We start from the raw sequence: 27,139 nt of genomic DNA on the forward strand, positions 1-27,139 counted from the left end.
CTGGATTGACCATCAAAACTACCGTCATCAGAAATGATTTGTGACGGTTTTAAGTTGAATGCCAATAAATTCGCCAGAAAGTTTGTGACAGTTTAAAACCAACACAAAGTAATTTTTCTTTTTGTATTTTCACATTTTGCATTTTTTGGCGGTTTTGAAACCGCCACAAAGTTATTTTTTTCCAATATTACATATGTTCTTATTTATTATATCTCCTATTGATTATTTTACTTAAAACAAATACTATATAATCAACAGTAGATCCATTTTAAATGTACAAGGGATTCATTAAAATACCTTGAGGTACTTGAGCTTAATGCTTCCATAAACAAAGGAGAAAGCAAAAGTTCAAGCAATCTGCCAAAGCACAAGGTTTTAGAGAAAATAGAAATAAAATATTGTCACTCAATTAGTATCTCATTGCATGCACCACCTTACACCCGTCTAGGTACTTTTTTATTTTTCCTCAATCTTATAATTAAACCCTGCAGTAGAGTGCAAAAATGATTTAGAAAGTTGAATCAAATTAATATTTAAAAACATTGAATCTAAAGAGAAGAATTTCCCACGAAAACTTACTATCTTTTTCTACTATCTGTTTGAAGGAGTGCAACTTGTGATAGCTTATGAAGTACCTTTAACTTTGGTGTCAAGAGGAAGAAATCACCCATTATGAAGTCAATTTGATCATCCACCGACCCCATAAGTAGTAGCTTTATACCTAGCAAAGAAAAAAAATAGATTTATTTTCCTTTGGGTGTAAGAACATACTCATATTTTATCATGCGTTATGTGCTCTGCCTCCTAAGAGATTAACAAAATACTTCCCCAATAGATTACATTATAGGCTCTGCCTCCTCTAAGATTAACAAAAACAAGACTCAAGTTTTTGCAATATAGACACACTTATGTTGAGTGTGAAGAGAGAGAGTATATATACTTGGTTTGTCTCTTCAAGTAATGGAGGGTCTAACTTCTAACTTCTCTAACTTGCTATATGAACAAAATGAATACATTGGTCATAAACAAGACAGTCAATCAACAAAACTTTTAAATTTGAATTAACTCAACTCAAAATTTATTCCTATTTTTATAGATAAATATAAATAAAAAAGATACCTAAATTATTTCTATTTTTCTAGGTAAGGATAAATATAAGGATAAGTAACTTATTCCTATTATCTAAGCTGAATGTCACCTAGCAATTTCTATTTTTTTTATCATCTTACATGCTAGAGTCACTTTAACAAGTTAAGCCCATTCTAGTATCAAAATCACTACAACAAAAAGGATTAGTAGTTAGTACTTACAGTTTAGATCGTTTACAGTTGCTCCCTCATAAGAATAGATATTTGGCTTCCCATTGTAGTGTGCACCTAAAGAGGGGGAAACGACTCTGATTAATAAAAATGAGACAATTGAAGAAATTAACCTTGACACAAAAACATAAAGGAAATACAATAATTCCAAATAATACACACAAATCTAGCATAAGAAGTCATGTTAAGCTATACAATAAATTAACTTTATTACGCCAATCAATATATTTGATATTTCATGTTAAGCCATGCAAGAAATTAATTGTTACACCATTCAATCTATTTTATTTTTCACGTTAAGCTAATACAAGCTTAAGATTATATATGGTCAAAAGGTAAAAATATATTAATATATTTTCAAAATCACATATCTTAATATTAAAAAAAGGGACTCATGAGTTGCCATTGCAAGCATTATGAGATCACAACATTCTTCATTCCAGGTTCAAAAGCTTTTCTATATATTTGAACTAAGAATTTGAGCATAATTATTCACGGTATAAAGTGAGAGAAACCCATTTTGTAATAGTTTTAGATGATAGGCTTAATACTATAGAAAACAGGGAGAGGGAAAGTTCTAAATAAAAACTCTTAATTATGATGTAGTAGAACAAGTCCTAGAAAATTAGTCCTTTAATCAAGAGTAGAAAAACACCATCAATGTTGAGTTTAAATTATTTCTTGCATCGCTAAGTAACTTTGTCTAATCATGGTTGTAAAATCATGTAAGATGTCATACCATCATGACAAATACATATCTCTCGAATGCTTTTAGCTTCACCATTGATGCTATCATTATAAAATCTAGTTTCAACATCATCCACAATATAAATTGAGAAGTTGCATTAAAGCTTCAAACATGAGTTTGGAAAATTGCAAAAACCTTCACTCAGTAAGTCATAGCAGAGCTAAAAGGAAAAACATGATAGACTGATTTAAATAATTTGAGAAGTCATTTTAGCAAGATGAAACAATATTATACCTTGGATGCTTTTGCAGCAAGCTTTTCCTCCTACTCTATGACAAACCAAGTTCCTTTGGGGCAGGAAAAGATCGCTTCCCTATGTGTAATCATCTTTTCGGCCTGCCAATAAGTGCTTGATTTCATTGAAGGGAAAATGTTAAGGATTAGAAAATGAAAACAATCAATACCATACAATAAAATTTTCTAAGTGATGCTACTTTGGAAATGCTATTTTGCAAGGCAATATGAGAAGTTGAGAACACACAAAAATTGGACATAATTACATTTGTGTAATCCAAGGCATACCAAGATTAAAGGCAAGTAAAACATGATAATTGATCAATACCTTTGTGGCCTCCATTTCATTTTTTCTCAAAACTCTTTATTCTCTGAAATAAATTGAAAATATAAATAAATACAATATTAATAAAAAGAAAGTGAAAAATGGAAAAGAATGAAGAGTTAACAATTAAATAAAATCAAAACCTTTCACTACTACAGCAGGCGCATTCTACATCAGTTAAATTGATCATTCTACATCGATTATGGACCGATGTTGTAGAAGACGGTGTAAAAAGGGGGTTGGAGTTCTATGACGGTCGCAGAGATTGATGTAGAATGACGTTAATTCTACAACGGTTGCTTGGTTGGACCGATGTAGATTGGCTTCTATTCTACTACGGTCCCTTGGTGTGGACTGATGTAGAATTCCATAATTTAACATCGGTTGTCTAGTTAACTGATGTAGAATGTCAGTCATTCTACATCGGTTTTCCAGATAACCGATGTAGGATATTCATAATTCAACATCGGTTGTCCTAATAACCGATGTTGAATCATTATTTTTTTTTTGTATTTCTTCATCAATGGCAATAACAATATTATACCTGCAGTCGCTAAACTAATCACTGTATCTTAGACACTCAAAAAGTCTAGAAATAAAAAAGGGAAGTCTGATTATCCTTCTCCCCTATTATTATAAAAAAATACAATCACACCATTATTCTTGCACTTCTATTCAAATTTAAAATGGAAAGAAGAAACATCAATAAACACAAAAGCATATAAAATTCAATCACGATTCTGACTGAAAAATAATAGAGGGCAACTTAATTAAATTAAAAATGAACAATCAGAATCTCAAATTACTGCATGTCTCTCTATTTGATTCCTAAAATCTCAAATTTTCATAACAATCAGAATCTTTTCCCCTTCAGAAAGCATTATGATAAACAAATTAATTAAATTAAAATAAAAATAATTAGAAAAACTGAATTAAAATAAAAAATACAGTACATATATTTTACAATATAGTCTATAGTTTTATAATTCATGTTTTCTTTATTCTTATCTGTTAAACTACTCGTTTTACTTTATATTTTTCTCTCCCTTATATATATATATATATATATATATGGTGTAAACATACTTATTTTTAAGAAGGAATGTCTTAATTAACAAGCTATACTTTAAGTGTATCCTAACAAAATTGAAGTTACAACATGTTAGTATATATATACTCCTTTTAAAAAAATGAACACTTGTTAACAAATTTGTTAACGTACATCTGCCCATCAAATTAAATTTTAAATATATTTTAAGATAATTGTAGTTATAACTTATTAACTTGTTACTTCTAAAATATAAATGAGTATATGTCATATATAGCAGACTCCTTTATCTATTTATACATATATAGAAAATAAAGTGACTATAGCTAATTGAGACACTGACCTATGTTTTCAGGTATAAGCATCTAAGGTCCTACAAGAAACCTGCAACTACATCAGAAGCTTACACAGATTCACAATATAAAGGATAATTGGAAAAACTGAATTAAAATCTCCAAATTTGTTAAGCCTGCAAAAAGAAAAAACAAAGATTAACAATATAAAGGATAATTGGAAAATATAGAACAGTGAACAAGGTGGTATCAGCATACCTGGGTTCAAAGTAAGCACTTGACCTTAAGAAGAGAGTGTAGCCCTTGGCACCAAATAAGCAATTGTCAGATTGATCTGGTATGCTCAGTGTGCAATTCATGATTAGATTACCTAGATAAGTAAACCTACGAGATTACTATACAATTACTCACTACATTATAAAATATATAAAAAAATGCATAACAGCATTAGTCATAGTGTCTTACAAAGTGAGAAATAATAAGAAAAAGTACATTGCGTCATAAAATCCCTAATCTGTAGGCATTAGACAAACAGCTTACCCAAGAGTACCCATTACTCGAGTTGTGATATGACTTTTTCCAACACCCAATAACTTTGCCAGCCCAAAGTCAAATATTTTGGCATTGAAGTCATCATCAATTAGAATATTGCTTGATTTAATATCTCGATGTACAACTTTTGGCTTAATTTCCTCGTGCAAGTAAGTTAGCCTGCAATAGAGTAATAATAAATCAGTAAAAGGGAATTCAACAAAAATTAAGGAAATTAAAAAAAGGGGACTAAAAAAGCATGGTGGAAACATGGTGAAGTTGAGAATGATGCCCATCATCAATGAAAGAATCAGGATCACCAAAAATGAGAAATAATAACTCTGTAAAGGAAAGCAAAATGCAGTTTGAGCCTCAGGAGATAAGATATCATGAACAAACTTATAGAGTTTAACAGCAGGTTCCAAGGCCAGTGCTGCTTGACCCGTTGCGGGTCTAAAATCCTCTATGATGCCCGAGAAAGAATACTCATCAAGTGATTTATAATTCTCATAAACAAAATGTGAATACGTGAGGCACAAATTAGAAAACTCAAGAATTTAAATATTATGCAGGCAAAAAAGATAATTAAACGAACAATAAAATTTAAAAAGAATGGAATCAACTTTTGGAGTAGTAAAATAACCCCAATCAACATAGGGTCTAATTACATGCTCATCATTTTTCATGTCCACCACCATCAAGTCAAATGAAAAGAAAACCCATAGTTATGGTGTAACTTACATCTTGCCTTCATTCAATGATTGTCAAAGAAAAGCTAGTGATCTGGAATTAGTTGTCTGTGTTAGAACCAAAACATCCCTCCCAAGCCTCATTGCTCCAGCCTATGAAAAAAAATAGAAAAAGAACAACACTTCAGAATTCACTGTGCACACAGGTGTGAATAGGATAATATAATTTTTATTTTCTTTCAATTTAACATGGAAGAGAATCAAGTCAAGAATTAAAGTTTCTCAATTTATATTTTCATCCCTCTCCATCCTCACCTTGGCAACCCTAACCACACTACAAGTCCCCAGCATACTTTGCATGCAGCATGCATTTTGTACTCTCCAATTTGAAACATGTGATTTTGCTTAATCATGATACCCACTGAATCACTTTTGCCAAATTATTGGAGCTTTAGTTGTTAGTTTTTTTGCCTAACGTGATGAGCATATAGTAGTTGATTTTTATTTAACTGTTAATTGCACAAATGTAAAAAAAAAAAAAATCCTTAGATGGTCATACTTGCAGATTGTGAATGGAAAGCGCAAGACAAGCAACATTTGATTGGACTTGCCGATCTGCAGAGGAATTATTTACACATTGAGTCAGTGTAAATACTCTGAAGGCTTTGAGCAACATTTTGATAGCTCATCACAAACGTTGATTGTCAATAATGCTCTTTATGCATTATATATCTAAAGATTTTTCTTTAGAGTATGTCAAGGAAGCAAGCAATGAAATGACCAAGTAGCACATAACAAAAAGCTGCAAATGAGGCAATAGTATCATAAGAATTTGACATTAGAAGGTTAAAAAGAAAAGGATTCGAGCCCTGATTTGTTGTTCTCTAAAAAGAAAAACTGCATATGGGATTATAACAAAGCAAAAAACACACAATACATACTACTCATGCATTAAACAAGCAAAGAACCTCAATTGTTAAGCTTACCGATTTGTGTAAAGGACTATAACAACATGAAAACATGTAGTCCCCTAGTTTTTTTTTACTTTAACAAATAAAAATATAATAAAAAGAAACTAAACAAATTCATATCAAAATATCAAATAGACAAACATCATAATTGACTCAAAGCTCTATTACATTACATCACTTGTTCTTAAGCAAAACAAAATATTAATAAAAGGAGAACTAGTAAGTTGAACAAAGTAATTAATAAAATATTAAAGCTTAACCACTATGTAAAATGCGGTGCTGCCATGCAACTTTCTTAAGCGGTGTAGCTATAGATGAATTAGGCGGTGAAAAAATGTTTGACTGGTGCAATTAGATTGTGAACTTAGCATTGAAGTATATTTTCACTAACAACATACCATTTCAAAAAAAAAAAAAAAAACAGAGAATAACAAATTATCAATATCATGCGTTGTAACAATATGGTGGTTTTAAATGTAACAATATTTATTTGGACTTTAAAAAAATATTTCTTACATCCTTCAAAAATTAAAAATTTCACAAATCTAATTTTTCAATCGTATAAATTTAATATTATTTTCACATAAGAAAATGTATTTTTTATTTTGAATCAATATGTGATTTAAAAATTATTAAAATGATAGTTACACAAAATAAGAAGTATTATATATGGTAATATATTGAAATGTAAGCAAAAAAAGAATGAAAATGAAATTTATGTGCACCCAATTGAATTAATTAATAAATAAATAAAAGAGAGCATGGGAATTTGAAGGTTGTCTCTTTGTTTTTGCATGGAAATGAAAGAGTGGAGGAATTTTCAAAATACCACATCCCCTGAAATTTTCAAATCTGAAATAACTTAAAATTTATTGGAAAAAATTGGGTGAGCGATGTGGTAAGGAAAAGAATGCCTTTGAGAAGATTAGGTACTTCAGATCTAACATTAACATCTCTAACGCGTTATCTTATTCATATTCTCCAGAGTAAGCCATGGGCAACGATTAAAAGGAATCAGTAAATAATAAAATAAACAATAAAGAAGAGAAGTAACAACAGTGCATGAAATAAAAGCAAGAATAAATCTGCTATGTTCTTTCGTGAAACAAAAAAAAAACATAAAAGCAGAAAAGGAAGTTATGAAGTCTGAACGCATAAACAGAAATGCACCTCAAACAAATGCCGAAAACTTTGTTGAAGGATGTCGAGGGAACGTCGGTCGTGGAGGCTGAGTCTCCTCGTGAGTCGCAATGGTGATGGTTGAGTGGCGATTGGGAAAGGAACGGAGTAGAGTGAGCAAGAGAAAAAAAAAACGTGCTAGGCGTGAGCGAGAGAGTCAGACAGTAGAGTGAATTAAAATTTAACCCTAGAATCAGATAATATATGTGATCCAATCTCAGCTTTTCAGACTCTGCAAACACTAGGCTTCTCAAATTCATATCACAACTACCAAATACTGGACGCGGATCCTCTCCTGCAGCCGCGTCTCCAACCACCAAATGAGTTTGGGGCTTTTGGTTTTTCCCTAAAAAGAGAAGTTCAATGGACGGAGGTGAGAAGCACGAAAAGGTGGAATTGTAGGCCCGAAAAAAAATTAATTTATTATTTAATTTGAAATCATAGACAGCCACCAGTAAAAAAACGTCATTGTAACCATAAACACCTTTTATCAACGACGGTTTCTATATAACTGCTTTTAAAAAAGTTGGATTTAATTTAAAAAATGTCACCGCTTATTTTTTTACATCGGTTTTTAAAAACCGACTTAAATTTGACGATGTTAAAACATGTTTTTTTAGTAGTGTTTCTTCTTGAAGTATTTCAGACACTTGTTTACCTTTGACTTCACAAATGTCTATATGGTGCTTATTTCAGTCAAGCTTGCATTACATAGGAGTGGAAGAGAATAATATGTAGGCAATATTATTTGCACATCACCTTGTTTATTATTTCCATTAATCATTTGGTCTCTCAACTCTAATCTAATTCATTTTTAACAAAACTTGAAGGTGAATGAAATACTCTCAAGAGGCAATGCATATATCAAATGTTGAGTTTTAGCATGAATGCACTTAGTCACGACTGAAAAAACAATAGTATGCAAATTAAGCTTAATGTTAACAGATGGCAGACATGACACAAATAGTATAAAATTATAATAAAAAATCCTTCGAATTAAATATACCAGTCTTGCTAAAATCAATGACAAACAAAACTCACCTTTTCCATTAATGTTAGTGCCTGAGGATCCCTAGGAGGTCATGTGATGCAATCCTACCCTTCAAGGGAATTGGATAGAAGACGCCAAGAAGATTGGCCCAGAGATGCAAGAGAAGGCCCTAGGGTTCTTATGAGTCTTAGGGTAGATTTTGGGTCAATGGGCTAAGTATGACCCCACTTATCTTTTTACATATTAGATTAATATTTCATTATTTTTGGGCCTTGTATTTAGGGCTCCATAATGTAGGTAGGGTACCCTAGAAATGTAAGATTTTTCAGCTATTGTATTTTAGGGCACCTAGACTAGTTTTGGTATTAGGGATAGTTTTGTAATTTCACATGCATTAAGTGAATATTTATGGTGTGTGTTGGGAAATAAATTTAATTGAATTGGGAGAAGCCCAATCCAATTAATTTTTAGAGGGGGAGGTGAGCATTTGCTTGCTACACCTCATTGCCACATCATATAGTCACACTTTATGCATGTCTTTCATGCTTTACATGCCTCATGACACCTAAGCACACTTAGTGGAGAATCTTGGACTTGATCTTGGATTAGTGGGCTGAACCATAACTAAAATTCACTAATCATAACTAGTGAAATTTTGGCTCCAAAATTGGCTCCACAAATTCAATTTCAAATTCAAGTGAAACTTGAATAGAAATTCATATTTCCCTCCAATTTTGTGTGACACTTATAGCATGTTTGGATGGAGCAATTTAACAGGGGAACTCATTTTTTCAAGGAATTTAAAATGATTCATGATAAAATAACTTGGTTGGATAGAGTATTTGAAAGGAGATTTAATTTTTGGTATTTTTATGAATCATTTTAATTGACTAAAACAGAGGGATTTCAAATTCTCTCAAAAAATATAGAATTTGATTTTTTTTTTCGGAGATGCTCACTCCAACTCACGTTCTTGCTCGCGACTCTTTCTCGCTCAACACTTACAACTACGGGTGAGCAAAGTTTTTACAGCCGATATCGACATAAGTTGTTTTTCACTGATGTTGGCCAAGGTTTTTTCGGTCAGAATTTTTTTGTATGATGTCAACCAAAGCTATTTTTTTGTCAATATCAGCTAAAATTTTTTTTAGATGATGTTGGTTAGGGTTATTTTCTCACTGATGTCAGTCATGGGAAATTTTTACTAACGTCGGCCAAGGATTTTTTTGGTCGTTGTCATCCAAGTTTTTTTAGTTGATGTTGACCAATGATTTTTTTGGTCGACGTTGGCTAGATTTTTTCTATTGACATCGATCATGACTAACTTTTGAGTATACATCTGTTAGGGTTTTTCAGTCGATGTCAGTTAGGTTTTTTCAGCAACATCAGCCAAAGTTATTTTTTAGCCAATATCGACTAAGGTTATTTTTTAGCTGATGTTAGCTAGGGTGTTTTGACTGATGTCAACTAGATTTTCTTAGCCGGCATCGGTTAGGATTTTTTTGCTAACATCGACTAGGGTTTTCTGGCTAACATCAGCCAGAGCTATTTCTTAACCACATTAACTAGATTTTTTTGGTTGATGTTGGCTAGGGTTTTTTCTGCTAACACTAGCTAGGTATTTTTGACCGTCATCAGGCATGACTATTTTTAGTTGACATCAACTAGGTTCTTACAGTCGAGATCCACTAGAGTTTTTTCGGTCGACATCAATGAGAGCTAATTTTTAGCCAACATCGCCAAGGCTATTTTATAGCCGATGTTGGGTAGGGTTTTTTGTCTAACATTGGTCAGTGCTATTTTTCAGTCGACATCGGGTAGGTTCTATTGGTTGGCATCGACCAAGCTATTTTTTAACCGATATTTGGTAGCTTTTTTGTCAGTGCTAGGATTTTTTAGGCCGACGTTGGCTAAAAATAGCCTTGGTCAATGTTGTTCGAAAAGACCCTAGCCGGTGTCATCCAAACAAACCCTAGCCAACGTTGGTAGCAAAATCTAGCCAACATCAGCTTAAAAATAGATCAACCAATGTTAGCCAAAAAAATAGTCTCGACTGACGTTAGCTGACAAATATTCCTGACATACTTTGACAAAAAAAAATTATTTGATTTCGACCGAAAAATAGCCTTGGTTGATGTCGGTTTAAAAACATCACTGGTTGTGATCAGGCAAAACAACCCTAGTTAAAATTATCAATATTTTTTATTTATAAATTATTAAAAATTAAAAATATTTTATAATTAATATTTCAAAATTAGATTGTGTTTATTTTCTATAAAGTTTAATATTAAAATTGAAATTTTACATATGGAGGAAATTGAATTGCCCTATCCAAATAAATAATTTAAAATGGAAGAAATTTGAATTGATTTATCCAAATAAAACATTTGAAAAATAAAGGAAATTAAAATCAAAACAATTCAAATTCTAGGCATTTCAAATTCCTTGAAATTTTGAAATTCCTGATCCAAACACAAGGTTAGGCTATAAATAGAGGTCATGTGTGTGCATTTTTCCAACTTTGATAATTTGAGAATTATACTTCAAAGTTTAGACCTCATTTGAGGCACAAAAATTTGTGTTCCTTCTCTCCTTCTCTCTCCAGTCATCTTCTTCTACCTTCAAGCTCTTATCCATGGCTTCCTATGGTGGTCAACGTGTTCTTGACTCATCTTCTCCTTGAAGTGGCATCTCCAATCATCTTTCTTCTTCTCCATTCCGCTGTCATTGATCTTCAAGAAGCAAAGGACTCCATTGATGAAGAAGATCCAAGGCCTACAAGCTCCACATGGAGTTACGTCATGTGGTATCAAGAGCATCTTCATCTAGGTGATGTTCTTTTGCTTCCTCTATGTTTTTGTTTGGTCAATTCACTTTAATTCCTTTTTCTTCATATTATTCTCCATGTATATCCTCCATTGTCTTGTGGTTTGGTGCTTTTTAGAGTAGATTCAAAAACAAAAAAACAAACCGATTAAATCTTACATCTACACTTGTTCTTGCATTTCTATGGTTCAAATTTTATAAATCTACTCTTGAATCATGTTTTTGTGTTGATTTTAGGTTCTATCATTTTTTAGTCATAATCTTCTTGTGCTGAACCTTTAGATCTAAATTTTCTTCCAAAATATTGATTAGAAAAAAAACACAAAAATCTAAGTGTAAATCACTTAATCCATGTTGTCTTAGAGTCATGTTTAGTCATAATAATTGTCACATTATATTCTAAGTTTGTGTTGACTTTTGATTTTGTTGATTGAATTCTAGATACATTTGTTCGTGTATTCTTGTCATTCTTAGTCTATCTTTTGAATTTTGAGTCTAATTCATGCGTGTCATTTACTTCATAACATGTTCTAAATCAATTCTTAGAAGTAGTCTTATTGTTGAACTTTGTTTTATTTCTATGTTTCCTAGATGATACCTATGAAGAAATTGAGTTGTGGTGCTGAGTTGTGGCTGGATTTGTGAATCAAAATAAGTCTTAAGCTCTCTTGAATTATGTTATTCAAGACATTTGAGCATAAGCAAACCCAAATTGTAATTATCCAAGCCTTAAGCAACATAAACACTACTCTTGATTCCTAGGTTGAAATTGTTGGTGCTTGCAACTTGAACATAACTAACTTGTAAAACTTACCGCGAATTGGTCACTGCAAATTTTGAGCTAAAATTCATACTAAAATTTCTAGACATCTGGAACAAAATTTGAAAAAAATAACCAAGTGATTTGGATAAAATTAAAAAATACGAAAAATCATACAAGTTGGTAGGAAAATCAGTATCCAAGAAAAAAAAAGTGAAAGGGAAATGTGGTTGTTGTTTTGACTCAAAATTTGTTCTATAATTGGTGCCTATTTTATACCAATCTTAGTTCTGAAATTTCAATTGAAAATTAGTGTGAAACAAGTATCAAAACTAGAGGTTTCTTGAGTCTTATTTTTTTAGTTTTTTTTACTCTACTCTAGAGCCATTCTAGGTTTCTCTTTGAGTCCTAGCTTGCTTTTGTGTGCTTTTCATTGCTTTAATTGTTGAATAATCCTTAAAATTTGTCTTGTTAAAACTCTATTGGTTTAGCTTTCATTTCATTTTTTTGGTCTTTGGTTATTTTTTGTCTCTTTGTTTCCTTGTTTGTGAGTTGCCATATAGGGAATGGGAAATGAGGATTGGTGTCATCCCTTGAAGAATTTGAGTCAAGAAGTAAGGGGCCAACCACCTTAAGAGCTATTGGACTAAGAAGCACTCCAAATTGTGTGAATCACCAAAGAGAGAAGAACCACCAAAATTGAGGACCATTTTGTAATTGGCAATTTACTTACCTTCATTGCTTTCAAGTTTTTTAACAAAAAGGTCTTTCATTGGAAGTGTGTTGGGAGCCTCCAATAGGTTACCAAACTTCCATTTGTGTGTAATAATTTTAGGCAATTTTCCCTTAGGATAGTGAGTGTTTTGTTGGGAACCTTAAATGTGGTCATCCAAACACTCCTAGGATCCGTCTAGTTTACATCTCTTGCACTTTAATTTCTTGCTTACTTTCATAGCTTATTTTCTTTACTAGTCACGCCTAGTATATCTTGTAATTACATAATACTTTCTTCTTGCTTATCACACTTATCTTGAGTTCTTTTAAACCCTATCTTTTACCTTTTATGAACCCCCAACAAGAAAGAACCACAACTTAGGAACCCTATCTTCTACCTTTTATGAGTCATCATTCATCTAGTGTTAATGGTGAGGGTACTAGTCATAAGGATCCTCTATCTAGAATCTTAGATGAGTTGAGTTCCCTCAAGTTATGAAAAGAAAAACTAGAAAGAAAAGAAAAAGGAAAAGAGAGGGTAGAAATAAATCAAGATGAGAGAGAAAAAATAAGAGAGGAAGAAAGAAGAAAAATAATGAAAAAAAATGAAAAGAGAAAAATATGTCTCCTATAGTAATCATGACTCTTGCAAGAGTTTAAGTGAAGAACTTAGCGACTATTATAGAGGGAGCCATAGTTCACATACTAAATATCATTCCCAAAGAAGAGAAAATGATAGAATGCCTCAAGAGGTTAACATTAGCCTCCCATATTTCCATGGAAAAGATAATGTTAAGGCCTACTTAGATTGGGAAATGAAGGTTGAACAACTCTTTGTTTGCCATCATATTAGCGAAGAGAGAAAAGTTTCATTGGCTACCTTTAGCTTTCAAGGGTATGCCTTCTATTGGTGGACTTCCTTTGTTAAGGAACGAAGAATGCATGGAGATCCTCCAATAGAGTATTGGAATGATCTTAAGAATGCCCTAGGAAGAGACACATTCCCTCCTATTATGAAAGGAATCTTATGGACAAGCTCCAAAGGCTTAGACAAGGGAGTATGAGTGTTGAAGAATATAGACAACAAATGAAACTACTCCTTTTAAGAGCTGGACTTAGGGAGGAGGAAAGAACAAGCATAGCTAGGTTCCTTAGTGAGCTTAATATGGAAGTGAGGGACAAGGTTGAAATCTTTCCATATAGGGACCTAGATGAGCTAGTCCAACTTTATATAAGAGTGGAGCAACAACTTAAAAGAAAGTCTTCTTCAAAATCTTATGGTTTTCACTCTTATCTAAGGAAGGACCAAGCCCAAGGAATTTTGGGGGCTGCACCTTCAAAACCCAAGGAAGATAAGGGTAAGAGCATAGAGAAATCTACCCCTAAGACTAGTCCCTAAGAAAGGAGTAGCAACATTAAATGCTTCAAATGTCTTGGGAGAGGTCACATTGCCTCCCAATGCCCCCACAAAGAAAATCATGATTACAAGGGGTCAAGACATTTATAGTAGTCAAGAGGAGACTATTTCTTCCCCTTCCTCTAGTGGAAGTGAAGATAAAGTAAGGGGTGAAGAGTCTAGTGAGGAAGTCTACCCCCATGAAGAAGGTGACCTCCTAATGGTTAGAAGGCTCCTTAGAGGTCAATCTTGTGATCTATCTCAATCCCAAAGAGATAACATCTTTCATACAAGATGCAAAATTTTAGATAAAATTTGTTCTCTCATTGTGGATAATGGATCTTGTTGCAATTCTTGTAGCACAAGATTAGTTTCTAAGTTGAACCTCACTATCATTCCCCACCCAAAACCTTATAAACTTCAATGCCTCAATGAGCAAGGGGAAATGATAATTAACCAACAAGTAAATGTACCTTTCTCCATTGGGACATATATAAGGATGAAGTTAATTGTGATATAGTTCCCATGGAGGTAGGGCATATTCTTTTAGGAAGGCCATGGCAATTTGATAGGAAGATCATTTACAATGGCCTAACTAATGAGATTACCCTCACCCATCTTGGCACTAAATTTGTGTTGCATCCTCAAACACATTCACAGGTGGCCAAAGATCAACTAACTATGAAAGATAAAAGGGATGAGGAAGAAAAACTAGAAAAACAAAAGAAAAAGAAGGATAGTAAGGCCTTGTCTTCAAAGGCCAAGGGGAAGGAAAAAAAGGCAAAAGATTCCTCCAAGAAGATTGTTAAGAAGGAAAATCATTTTGCAACAAAAGGTGATATAAAAAAAACACTCCTTCTTAAACAATCTTTCTCCTTCTCCTATCAAGGGAAACATCCCTTAGCACTGCCATACCTCTTAAGCTTGTGGTTATTCCTCAAGTAAAGGAGTTGTTGGATGAGGGTTTGGTTCGTAAGAGCTTAACTCCTTGTGCTTTGTTGGTGTCCAAAATAGGTATTATGAGGCATCGAATCCCTATAATAGGTGGTATGATAAATGTGTTGAGTGGTGCAACCCTCGTTTGTAAAATCACCTATGCATCCAACATCTTCATGATTCACATACATAGGGACTCAATTGGTAGGTTTGTTCTTATTTTTAGTTTCAATACAAACTTAGGTGCTCATATGGGAAACCTTAGGTTTGTTGTACTTTTTGGTAGGAATAATCAACATGAAAATATAGAAAAAGGTATGTTTTATTGCATTACTTTCCTTAATTTTTTAAATAGTAATCAAGGGGCTCCCACAAACCCTAAGAGAATAAAGGTCATTCCTGAGTGGCCCACTCCACCAAGTATAAGGAAAATTTGGGGCTTCCATGACTTAACAAACTTTTACAAAAGATTTATTCCATATTTTTCTATACTTGTAGCACCACTCATTGATTTGGTGAGGAACCATGTTCCCTCATGGGAAGATGCCCAGGAAATGGGTTTTCAGATCTTACCTTACTCCAACATACCAAACACCATTAATACATATGTTTTTATTCTTTTTACAGGTGTTGAGGGAAAAAGCCCAGAGTTTCAAGAACATCTTGATTTGAGGTCAAATCATCTTCAAGGGGGAGGGAATGATGCAATCCTACCCTCCAAAGGCATTGGATAGATGACTCCAAGAAGATTAGACCAGAGATGCAAGAGAAGGCTCTAGGGTTCTCATCGGCCTTAGGGTAGATTTTGGGCCCATGGACTAAGTATGAGCCCACTTATCTTTGTACATATTATATTAAGGTTTCATTTTTTTTTGGGCCTTGTATTTAGGGTTTCATAATGTAGGTAGGGTACCCTAGAAATATAGGATTTTTCAGCCTTTATATTTTAGGATACCTAGACTAATTTTTGTATTATGGGTTGCTTTGTAATTTCACATGCATTAAGTGAATATTTGATGTATGTATTGGGAAATAAATTTAATTGAATTGGGGGAAGCCCAATCCAATTAAATTTTAGAGGGGGAGGTGAGTATATGCTTGCTACACCCGATTGTCACATCATATAGTCACACTTTGTGTATGTCCTTCAAGCTTTACATGTCTCATGACCCCTAAGAGAATCTTGGACTTGATCTTGGATTAGTAGGCTGAACCATAGTTAAAATACACTAATCATAATTGGTGAAACTTTGGCTCCACAAATTCAAATTCAAGTGAAATTTGCATAGAAATTCAAATTTCCCTCCAATTTTGTGTACCTTATCATCCTCATACTTGCAAGTATTAGTTCTCGCTGTAAGTCGCACCCAAAAGCTTGGATTAAAAGCGAGGATGTTTTCAACAAGTTTCTCAAGTTGTTCACAAAAGGAAAACAACATTGATGCCATTGAAAAATGTTATCCAAAACCAATCAATTGATACATAAAAGGTGAGTTCGAATCACATTTATACGAGTTACATCTGCTACAAAATGTGGTTAAAAACTTAAGATGAGTCTTACTTCACGAGGATTAGCTTCTCTGAGCACATCTATAAGACAATCAATTTCAATAGTCTTCTTAAAAAATTCCTCAGCTTCTTGATTCATTATTCCGACTTCTAATAGCTTAATCTAACATTAGAAATGAAAATAGTTAATTGAACAATAATCACTAATTAGTGATAGCGAGCAAATATTGTTAGTTGGTTACTATACCTCCTCTTCCTGCAACTCTAATTCAAAAGAAATAGCGTGGGCTTCAAACTCAACCTATGCTTCCAATGTTTCTAATCTTGGAGTACCACACCCTAGAGATAACACGATTACTCACTAGGAGCCATAGTGGTGAGCAAGTCAAGTAAGGTGAGGTGCACAAATCAACTAACCTAAAAGCTTAAGTTGTTGGGTGAAAGGATGCAAAAGGTTGTGTCTAAAGAGGGCATGCAATTGGAATGTAAAAACCTTGAGTTAATTGCTTAAGGGTTATGAATGGGAAACACATAGAAAATCAGTAAATAAAAATATCAAAAAATTACTTGCACCCATGGTTCCAAAATTTGTAAATGAAGTTCTGGATGATCTTGCAATGAATCCTAAGCAATCTTATCTATTTGCATCCAATTTCTTGCCAAATGATTAAATTTGCAGAGGCCATAATCAACATTCAAAATGTAAATCATGTCAGAAGGATTTAGAGGTCAACAATTTGTTTATAGACATGATTCGCGGTAAAAACACTATGGCCTCTTTAGATTCATATAACAATCCATGCCTAGTGAGAAAGGTTTTGGTTCTTGTTGAAAGAAGAGTTAGAGTTTTGACCATAGATAAGCAAAACTTATTCATTGCAAATCAAACCTTCAGGATAAACAAATCTTTAAAGGAAAACCATTGTAAGCAACATCATGTTATTTAGCCTAGCCATGAACTGAAAATAAAAATAAACATCCTTTGTCTTTGGATAACTTTATGATACTAGCAAGAGGAAATACATAGATGTATTGCAATTTACCTCTGGAGTTAGAGCCTTTTTACATTGCCCATTCAGCCAATATATCCATTCAAATAAAATAATCAAACAATAATTATCTATTAATTTAAGAATGAAAAAAAAGATAAAAAAAATTAATATTTTTCTGAATAAATTCAACGTATAAAATAATCGGATCCATCCTTGAATCAAAATGTAATAATAGACATACACATTTAATAGTTGAATGATGGCCAATGTAATATATATACCTGGAATATAGGTAAGATGCTCCTCTCCCTTAAATATCACCCATTTTTTTCTCTTTCACTACTAAACCAAAACAAAATAACAGAATTAGACATATTCAATGTAAAATGGACTACAATGCAAAGACACACAAAAAAATAATAATAAAGAACCAGAGTATTGAAATGCCAAATTCACACCCACACACCAAAATGATATCAATTCTTAAGTGATTCAATCTAGCCGAAGAAAATAGTTCCAAAACAGAATTGTCGAGAAAACGATGAGAAAGATAAAAGACATGTTTGTAAATCATATTGAATATGGTGAAAAGTAGGAGTTGAGAACAAATATGATCTTTCCAACACAACATGATGAAAACAAAACAGAGTGAGGAATTGGCATGAAACCTAAATGGAGAAGACAAAGTTACATGAAAACTATCAAATCCGCAAGAGAGAGTCATGTGAACACTTCCATATCCGCAAGAAAGAGTGTTGCGTCAACGATTTCGATCTGCAAGAAAGAGAATGTGAATGTTATAGGCACAAAACTATATTAGGATATGTAAATCGTGTTGAGAATAGAAAAGAGGGAGGAACCCTAAACTGAAAATGCAAGACCCTAACAAGACTTCATAGGAGATGGAAAATCCATCATGTTTCAGTGCTATGAAGAATTCACTACTAGAAATAGATTTTTTACATCGGTTATTAATAACTTTTAACATTGGTTATTAACCGATGTTGAAATTACTGACGTTAATTTATCAACGTTAACATCGGTTGTTTAAAGATCGATGTTATTGTAACAAAAAACAACATCGGTTTTTGAACAAATCAATTTTTAGAAAAATTGATGTTATCAGTAAACAAATCAATTTTTAGAAAAAATTGTAGTCTTGTAGTCGTGTACTATAAATACTATTGTATGTTATTCTTCTTAGCATCATTGTGGAGGATTGAAAAAGGATTTTGAAGTAAGAGCTACGAGTTACAAGACTACAAATACTATTGTATGTTATTCTTCTTAACCTTTATGTTGTAACATTTGAGGTGGTTCTTATTGGTCATTGATTTTATCAACTTTCTAAGACTTTGAAGGTGGTTTGGTGTTTACTTTGACTTCCTAAGACTCATTGTTTATGATTGTTCAGCCTTTAGTGATGTTTAATCTTTCTATATTAGCTTCGTAGATTCTTCAACATACACAAATAACAACTTTATCTCTTATCTATTGAGTATATAATATATCATAGACTTTTGTTTTGATGCGTCATGTCAGATATTCACTCTATCAATAGTACCACTGGAAAGGATGCCAAAGTCCGTCAAGGAATGTTTTATTGTGTTAAAGCAAGGAGACATGGTTTTTTTCGGGACTATGGTAATAAACAAACTAGCCAACTTATTATGAGCAGAGCTTTTGGGAAAATAAAATTTTAGCTTTATGTCATAATTGTTCTTTAGAAACCTAAGGTGATGGCAATGACTCAACCCTATGTAATAGGCCTCGATAATCCATGTTTGTATGATTAAGATTAGCTCATTTTAGCTCCCAAGCTCTTGATACGCCTCCTACACACTCATGCTAGGCTTAAGAAATTAAAACTAATTTATTAGCGAAATTGAAATTGTTCCCTATTAAATGAAAAGTTGTTGCCTGCATATTTTTATAGTTTCGAAATCAATAAACTAACGTATCATCATGCTAAAAGGGTCCTTGCTATGTGAAGGTATGGTGGAGTGTCATTGTATGTATCCTTATCCTTGTATATGCAAAGAGCCAGCAAAGGCATGTTAGATTAGGCTACAAGAGGTGAAAAGAAGAAGAAGGTGTTGATCTCTCTTCTACAAATGAAAGCACTGATAACCTGCCACAGTTACCAATGTTTTGATTGTATTATTATAAGTTACTGAAAGCATAATTTAGTGATTGTATGCTTGTTTTATTCCCCACTGTAATGTTGTGTGATGAAAGTTGTATCTTGTACAGGAAGAGGAGCAGCCATTAAGAAAGGTTGCACTTAATATTTTTAAGGATGTTAAGAAATTCTGGACAAAAATAGAAAAACTGGTAATATATTTTTGCTAAATTCATTTGTTTACTAGTATAGTTTTTGTAATTTTCATTTGATGACCTTCATTTCATCATCTATTATTGTGCCAAGTTCTTTACAAACATCAAATGGAACTCGACAAGAAGAAGAAAAAGGTACTTGACAAACAGCTTGAGTTTCTATTAGGGCAAACCGAGAGGTAGATTTCCTTTTATTTTTTTCCCACTTATCTTTCGTGGAAACTAGCAGCCACTTGACTTTGTTGACCTTATCTTTTATGCATTGTTAGGTACACAACAATGTTGGCTGAAAATTTTGTAGATCCTTATAAATCAGCAGAGAATAATTCAGTAGAGCACTACATGAGTATTCAATGCAAAGATGTACATTATGTTATTAATGAACCTAATGAAGCTGATGTTGGTAGGTAGAGAGATGTTTCTTTGAAGTTATAAATGGAAATCACTTCTTTTTCTAACTTACTAACTCCAATTGTAGTGGAGTCACTACTAGAAAAAGACTATTCTACGTCGGTTAAAAGACACTTTCTACAACGATTGTTAACCATCGTTATGGCCAACGTCATAGAAAGTCTTTACTTTCTGCAACGGTTCCATTAAAAACTATCTTAGAAAAAGGTAACCTTTTAAGACGATTCTTAACTAAAAACTGTCTTAGAAGGATAAACTTTCTAAGACGGTTATATGAAAAATCATTTTAAAAGGTTAGACATTCTAAGATGGTTTTAAAAGAACCGTCTTAGAATGTATATTTTAAAAAAAAAAATAAAATTAAAATATATTTGAGGATTCTAAGACTATTTAATCAAAAAATCATCTTAAAATGTCTACATTCTAAGACGATTTTCAAAGAATCGTGAGAACCGTCTTAGAATGTATTTAAAATATATATATATATATATATATATATATATATATATATATATATATATATATATTTGAGGATTCTAAGACAGTTTATTCAAAAAACCGTCTTAGAATGTATTTTATTTTTTAAAAAAAAAATTAACCACAGTTGAACCACATGCATATAGCATATATGAGATTCATATATTGAATGCATTGATAATAACCAAATGGAAATATGGTAAATTCATGTCAATACCCATGCATTCAACATATTAATTGACTATTAATTATTTCATATATGCCATTGGCACATATGCTTCAATGCAAGCGACGTTTGTTGTTCATGCGGGGTTGTGTGCGTACTGCGTCGCCTTCGCAGGGTGGTGGTCGTGTGCCGATGTGCATCGCTTTCGCAGGGTGGTGGTCGTGTGCTGATGTGTGTCGCCTTCGCGGGGTCCTGCAGGTGCGGGGTCGTCGATGCTAGTCGCTGCTGGGTACAGGGTCGTCGCCGCTGGTCGCTGCTGGTTGCAGGGTGGTGCATGCGGGTCATGCTGCTGTGTTTTGTGTTGTGCATCCTCCCGCTGCGCTTTCGTACTTCAATTTCGGGTAGGGTTGGGTCGGGTCAGCCCAACACCTACCGCGCAAAAAACCAAAAAAAAAACCGTTATTTCGCCTTTTCCGCTATTCCGCCATGGCGACGCCATATCCAACCCGCCATGCCACCGCTATTCGGTGGCGTTTTTTCAAATTTCCGCCACACTTTTTCGCCATGGCGCCGCCATGGCCGCTATTTGATAACACTGATATCCACTAAATCGCATTAAATGAAAATATATACTTGCAATTTCTCTGGTCTAATAAAGTATATAATCAAGTTATAACTATAGTATTCAATTCATAAAAAAATAAATAATTTAACAATAACTTTAAGTAGAAATTATAGATAACATGAGTAGTAAAAAAAAGGTCATAACTTCAAAGTCTAGTAGCTTACCATGGACATTCATCAACATAAAGTTGACCACAAAGATCTAAAGATACCAGCTGCGACCATGAAATTGTAATCGTAACTACAAAGAATAAAAAACTTACACAATAGGCTAAACAACAAAGAAAGTTTGCAATTGATGAATGAAGGCGTGTGATAAGTATATAAGCATAAATAATTACTAGAGAATTATTCTTCAGAAGCATATACCTTATAACAACAACTTTCTTGAAATCATCTTCAAGGGTACGAATTATGTATTTATGGAAATTAAACTTTGGATTTCCTTTGCAAAGGGTCTAAAACAGAGATACAAAATAGATAATAACATGAATCAATTATAGAAGCCACAGCCTAATAGAAGGCTAGAGCTTATTTTACTGCACATTATTGTTATACATATATATTGTAGAGAGTTGTATTCTGTAGACAGCTGTATAGGTAAAAGGCTTTTTTGAGTGTGTGTGTGTGTGTGTGTGTGTGTGAGGTTAAGTGTGTATTAAGTTTTATGTGTTGTCATGTTGAGTGTGAGGGAAGCTGAGTATCTAATCCTTATCCAAAGGCAACTTATCTCCTCTCTCTCTTTCTATTTTATATATAAATATACAAGCAGTGGCTGAGAAATAAAAAAAGATAGCTCAGCACTTCTCTATTCTATTGTGTAACTCAAATTTCTCAGTAATGTAGTCACTTCATTTTCAACATGGTATTAGCGCGGGAACAATCCCGTTTTGACCTGCTTTGGCCGTCGGCTGTCGTCCATCGGCCACTGTCCGCCGCCGCCGCCGCCTCCAACCGCCGTCAAATTTTCCGGTGAAACCAGGGTTGTGTGCACCTCGAGGAGCGTGACCCACCCCTACAAGTCGCGTGAGCAGCACCACCACCACGTGCCGCCACGCGCCACCACAGCAATGCATCATTTCGGGTGAGTGAAGGCCACGCGCCGCCTTCCAGCCGTCGGAACATCGTCGGACCACCTCCAGTCACTTCGTCGGCCAGTCCTGGGTACGGTCCAGCCCTTGTTTTTTAATTTTGACCACCTGGAACGTGTCAGCCTCGTGTTCCCTCCTTTTTCTCTATTAGGGTTTTGTCTCTTTGGTCAGAAATGGCTTCTTCCTTCCCTGTGTACCCAGTTTTAACAACTTTGTAGTCTCCTTCTGGGCACATTTCATTCCTTGTTTTCGGTATTGACAGCTTAATAGTTCCAGCCCTTGTGATCCCTTCTCCTTCTCCTTTAGGGCTTCATCTTTTGACCAAAAATGGCTACTTCCGGTCCTGTGTTTTCCTTCTCTGTTGTCAGCCACTGTCTCTACTGGGCAGGTGTGATCCTCTTCTGCTGTTTTTGCTGCTTCTCGTCGTCTACCATTGTCAGTCACCATTGTTGTCTGCTCAAACCTCCTCTTTTGGCCCTTCCTCTTTGTCTTCAGAATTGTGGCATGTTCTGGTCCTGTTTAAGGCTTCTTTTAGTTTGTCTCTCTTAACCCTTTGTTGTGTAGCTCCATTATCTCATGTCCTTCTATTTATCTGTTGTGTGGTCTGTTGATTAATATAGCTATCCCCAGGGTTCGATCTGGTCAAGAATCCTACTTTAGGTCATTTGTTGATCCTGTTGTCCAGCAACTTCTTGCTTGTCTTTGTCCTTGAAGTAATTGTTGTCCTAGGGGTTCAAACTGGTCACGAACCCTACTTTAGGTCATTTGTTGATCCTGTTGTCCAGCAACTTCTTCCTTGTCTCTATCCTTGAAGCAATTGTTGTCCCTGGGGTTCAATCTGGTCAAGAACCTCTACTATTGAAAAAAAAAGGGTCATTAAGTTTCTGTCCATGGTGGTTAAGCATTGATGTCAAGCTTCTACCATGGATGGTTAAACATTGTTGTGTTGCTTCTGCCTTTATAGTGGTTAAGCATTCAAAAATTGTGTTTTCCTTCTGTCTTGAGTGGTTAAACACCATGTTTAGCTTCTGCTCTTGATGGTTAAGCTTTGGTTTGCTTCTACCTTTTAGGTGGTTAAGTGTGTTTGCTTCTGTTAAGTGGTTAAGCATTGTGTTGTGGCTTCTTCTTAATGGTTCAACATATTCCAATTGTCTTTGAATGTTTTTCAGTCATTTTCAATCTGCTGCCAATGTGTTTCCGGCATGTTTCTTTGTCTATTTTTCTACTTGTATTGTTCATCCCAAGCTTGAAGTGTTGACTCCACCTTTCATCTCGTGAGAAGGAGTGTGTTGTCTCCTAATCAGTACTAATCACTTTGAAGTCCAGCCCTACAGCAAGTGCAACTTTTGTTTCTGGGGATTTGTTGTTTCCTTCTTCAAGTCCTGCCACATCTTTTGAACTTGGCACCCCTGCTTCCTCTTCGGTGGTCTACTCTGTTAACTCCAATATGGTCCAAGTTCTACTTTAGTTGGCAGCCCACTAAGTCTACATTTGGTTCCACATTTAGTACATCATCATCATCCACTATGTTTGTTACTTCTACCAGTTCTCCAGTGCATCAACTCCTCAATTTTCATTTACTCCGACAGCAGCAGCCTCTACCTCCACACAAGTCAGCAACCTACCCCAGTTCAATCAAATTTTGTATTTGGGAGCATCAACACCATCAATAGGCAATCCTTTCCAGTTTGGTGGTGCAACTTGAGATGCTTCAGGTCATGTTCCAAGCTTGGAGCAAATTAAATGCTCCAGCTTGAGGGGAAGTGTTAAACATATATATTGTAGAGAGCTGTATTGTGTAGACAACTATGTAGGTAAAAGGCTATTTTGAGTGTGTGTGTGTGTGTGAGGTTGAGTGTGTATTAAGTTTTATGTGTTGTCATGTTGAGTGTGAGGGAAACTGAGTATCTAATCCTTATCCAAAGGCAGTCTCTCTTTCTATTTTATATATAAATATATAAGCAGTGGCTGAGAAATAAAAAAAAAAAAAATAACTCAGCACTTCTCTATTGTATTGTGTAATTCAAATTTCTTAGCAATGTAGTCACTTCATTTTCAACAATTACATACTCACCATAATGAACCCAAGCCTTAATGTCATAATCTAATTTGGTCACAGATCAGCCACATGTTATTTTACTGCACATTAAATACTCACCATAATGAACCCAACCTAGAAGAGCAGAATCTTTGCCAAAAGTTGTATCCTTTATCATCTTCACACATCTCCTTCATGCCACAAGCCACGGCTGTCACGAATCATATATGATATATTAATAATGCTTATTAAAATGGATAGGATTGATATTATTATTATAATTATTTAATTGAAAAGGCAGAAAAAAAAAAAAGAAACCTCAAGATCAGCCTGAATCTCCTCATACTCGTGGCCGGTAGCAATTGGCACTAAATCTTTTGGCTGTCTGTATATATGAGGAATGTATTATGTGAGAGTGAGATAATCTTAATCATCATGTTTAAATATTATATTTAAAGTAAAATTGGGGTCATCCATGTCATCAAATATTTTTTTTAGTTTAAAATTGGGGTCATCCATGCCTCCAACCTCCTATTTCCAACCCCATCCTCTAATTTTTTTTATAAAATATAACATTTCATTTACTGTAACTACACGTATGCAAATAAAAATATCATACTCAAAAAAACATTTTTCTTTTGATAACTTCAGCAGATATAAAATCTATACTTGAACAAATCCTAAGAACTGCATTAAACAAATCCTTAATAAATTGTTTACCTCAAAAATCATTCAAAAATCAATATGTTTTATTATAACTTGACAATGCAACTTCATTCCATCTTGTAAATAAATCAAACCATAATCCATATGCCAAATTTTCCTTATCTATTGATGTTTTTTTTTCAATAATCATTGAACGTAACACCAAGGGGGCAATTCTAATCAATAATAGACTAAAAAGCTGCATCTTGAACCATAAATTAAATCCCCAAGAAATAGTCCAGCATATTTGCTAAAAATAGGCTTAAAAATCCATGCTTTCTTAGATAGCCAAATTTAGATCACAAAAATCACGCACACATTAAAACGCACAGAAAAAAAAGGGTCGACTAGGGTACAGAATGACCACGACCAGACAGCATCTTCATTTTATCATTTTAATAACCCCCCAAACCAAAGACGAGATTAATCAAAGGGGGCAAATCCAAGCCACGGCGATTAATCAAAGAAAGCAAATCCTCTCACAAAAATCACGAACACATTAAAAAGATGGAACTTTTTTTCTTGTATGGAATGATAATAATTACCTGGCCACAAACATCGCCGCATAAATCATCGGTCTTCTTAGGGCAGTAATGGCCACCGGAATCTCTCACCGCACACCACATTATTAGAGTTCAATCCAAATCCAAGGAAACCAGATCGATAGTGAAAAACACTCGCTCCAATCCAAATCCTCTTCTGGCAAGAAGTAACAAGGAACGGGCATTGTTGAAGGATAAATAAAAAGCAAGGGGTAAAGGCGCCACCTGGGTAACGTTAAAATTAAAGCATGAAGAGGTATAACTAAAAAAATACAGGAAGAAGGAAATGAACCTCTCCGCCGTTGTCGAGAACGAAAACCTCACCGTGCTTGAAGGGAGACATGGTGCCAGTGTCGATGTTCAAGTACAGATCTGCATGAAAGTTGAAAGTTACTACAAGTCGGTGTAGGGAAAAAGGAAGAAGAGAGAAGAAATTGAGAGAAAGAGAGAACCGATTTTGATGGAAGTGACGTGAAGGCCACAAGCTTTGAGCACGACGCCTATGCTGCAGGTGGTGACGCCCTTGTCGAGGCCACTGATCACTCCGCCACTGATGATTTAAAAAACCTAAGGGGAAAAAAGGCTTCTCTCAATGCAAGTCTCAACCTCTTCGATTTTGAACAGAGAGAGAGAGAGTGAGGAGGAGAATTAGGGTTTTCTAAAATTCAAGGAGAGAGGTTAAAAAAAGATAAAAATAAGGAGTAAGAGAAAGTTTGGTCGCATTCCTGAACCTCGCATTCTAGGTCGGTTCTACAATGACAACTAATCATTCTTTTCTCAACGACAATAAACATGTCATAAAATGTATTTTTTTTCACCAAATTTAATGTTGGTAAGATTAAAAAAATGTACATTTTTCAACAACTTTAGGTGACGATGCCATAAATGTAACATTTGTCAACAAATGCAGTGTTGTTGGTATAAAATAATATATTTTTCAGCAACATTAGATGTCACTGTTATGAAATTAATTTTTCCCAATGAATTTCAAAGTCGTCAGTATATAAAAAAGTACATTTTGGAGTGACTTTAAATGTCACTATTATACATGTAACTTTTGTCAACTACCTCAATGTTGTTGGTATGAAATATTATATTTTCTAGCAACCTTAAATGTCGTTGCTACAAAATTAGCATTTCTCAACTAATTTCAAAGTCGCTGCTATAAATGTAACTTTTGCCAATGACTGTGATATTGTTGGTATAAAGTATTATATTTTCCAGTGACCTTAATTGTCACTACAAAATTAGCTTTTCCCAACTAATTTCAAAGTCGTTGATATAAAT

The 27,139-nt window shown here is 34.1% G+C and overlaps 1 long non-coding RNA gene across 23 annotated transcripts; it reads right to left on the reverse strand.

The window, feature by feature from the left end:
• Nucleotides 1-248: 248 nt before the first annotated feature.
• LOC114412540 lies at nt 249-26,530 on the reverse strand. Of its 23 annotated transcripts, none has more exons than XR_003666774.1 (19): nt 26,305-26,530; nt 26,145-26,224; nt 25,856-26,077; nt 24,924-24,990; nt 24,726-24,816; nt 21,642-21,717; nt 18,153-18,235; nt 17,743-17,803; nt 7,329-7,683; nt 5,747-5,802; nt 5,240-5,340; nt 4,508-4,678; nt 4,226-4,337; nt 4,018-4,143; nt 2,630-2,672; nt 2,302-2,416; nt 1,311-1,376; nt 580-721; nt 249-485 (listed from the first exon to the last, which is right to left on the reverse strand). It is a non-coding gene; the product is annotated as an uncharacterized LOC114412540 (long non-coding RNA). The 23 variants fall into 23 exon arrangements; XR_003666773.1 differs by having other exon boundaries at nt 17,743-17,800; nt 18,130-18,235; XR_003666792.1 differs by having other exon boundaries at nt 4,226-4,269; nt 18,130-18,235.
• Between the last annotated feature and the right edge of the window lie 609 nt (nt 26,531-27,139).

This window comes from Glycine soja, chromosome 5 (assembly GCF_004193775.1).
Source record: "Glycine soja cultivar W05 chromosome 5, ASM419377v2, whole genome shotgun sequence".
NCBI classification, from domain to species: Eukaryota; Viridiplantae; Streptophyta; class Magnoliopsida; order Fabales; family Fabaceae; genus Glycine; species Glycine soja.